The sequence below is a fragment of the Cyprinodon variegatus genome, unplaced genomic scaffold (assembly GCF_000732505.1).
Source record: "Cyprinodon variegatus isolate N-32 unplaced genomic scaffold, C_variegatus-1.0 Scaffold1308, whole genome shotgun sequence".
Taxonomy (NCBI): Eukaryota; Metazoa; Chordata; class Actinopteri; order Cyprinodontiformes; family Cyprinodontidae; genus Cyprinodon; species Cyprinodon variegatus.
Genome location: NW_015151761.1, coordinates 131,997 through 133,506, shown reverse-complemented (window position 1 = coordinate 133,506; position 1,510 = coordinate 131,997).

The window sequence follows — 1,510 nt, the reverse complement described above, 5'->3', positions numbered from 1 at the left end:
TGGAAAGTCGAGTTAACCCACACGCGGCTGTTCTTTCGGCACCATTATTAGCAGAAATGACGCGATCGTGTTGCGTGAGAGGCTGCCAGTCCCGGCATGGCAGATCGGGGGACGAAGGAATCCGATTTTTCCGTTTTCCAACCTGGAAACGATCGCATGGACCTCAGTTGGAGGAAATAACAAAGAGACGTCGCATGGCCTGGCTTTCAGCAGTGAGGAGAAAGGATCTCATCTTCAACAAAANTTTCATCCAGACAATTAATTTCTTTGTGGTTAGACTCGGTGCTGCCCCAACCTGTTGCTCACCACATACCAAAATAAATAGTTTTTCAAGATCCAAAGTTAAATTTAACACTGTTACCATTAGTTATAAAACTAAGAAAATGAAGTCTAAGGAAGTTATCATCCAGAATGGTAGAAAAATGTTCCTTTAGTAGAGTAGAGCAGTAAAGCTTCTGGCCTTAACAGTTTTTCCTGCATTATTTTTACTTTTATAATTTAAGTAGTTTTATACTTTTACTGGAGTGAAAAGCTGAAGTTGATCCTCTAACTTCTACAGAAGTGCTTTTAAACAGCAGGATTTATACTTCTACTGGTTGTTACTGATGAATGTTTTCTACCAAAGTAATTAAAAAGTAAATGTATTTTGTATATTTGGTTGATTTTCAGGCTGATGTTTTCAGATTTATCTGGATCCTATGATGTGAGCGTTTGAAGCAGCTGTTTTTATCTTAAACTCACTGATTTTATAGCTTTAATGTGATTTTAGCTGCTGCTGTGATTCAGCTTAACAAACTGAACCAGGCTGGTTCTGATCCTGCCCTTAACTGGACCAGAACCACTGATCTCTATTTATTCAATGGATTGCTGATTGCCTGAAAAAAGTGAAACCACCCGCCTCCATATTGGTACTCCCCACTCCCACAGAGATGTTCAGTAAATGCCTCCCTGTGCAGCATTTAGCTGCATTAACCAGCAGCTTTCTGTCTGCAGGAAGACGGTCCACTGGTAATTTCCCAGTCAGTGGATGAACTAAGCAATAAATCCATCTATAGCCGATGGATCCTATAGTTTAGTCTGCATACTAACATTAGTCTGGCTATCTCAGACTGACTGGAAGACATTGACTGAGTTAGACACTGACACTGGGTCTAACGTTAGAAAATAGAAAATAGAAGAAATAGAAAGTCATTCACTGTGAAATTTTAATGTAGGAATTCTTTATTAAATGGATGACGCTGTCGTTAGAGTTTGTTGAATTTCTCATTTGAAAATGTGCTGAAATATATTGCAGGTTATATTGATGGAAAAAAACAACTCAAACATTTTTAAAGGTTAATTCACAGACACAGCTTTAAGCATACAGCATCATTGATGCATAATCTGCAAATAGGAAAATACTAAAACATTAACAGACATTTACAGGTGCTGGTCATAAAATTAGAATATCATGAAAAAGTAGATTGATTTCAGTAATTCCATTTAAAAAGTGAAACTTGTATATTATATT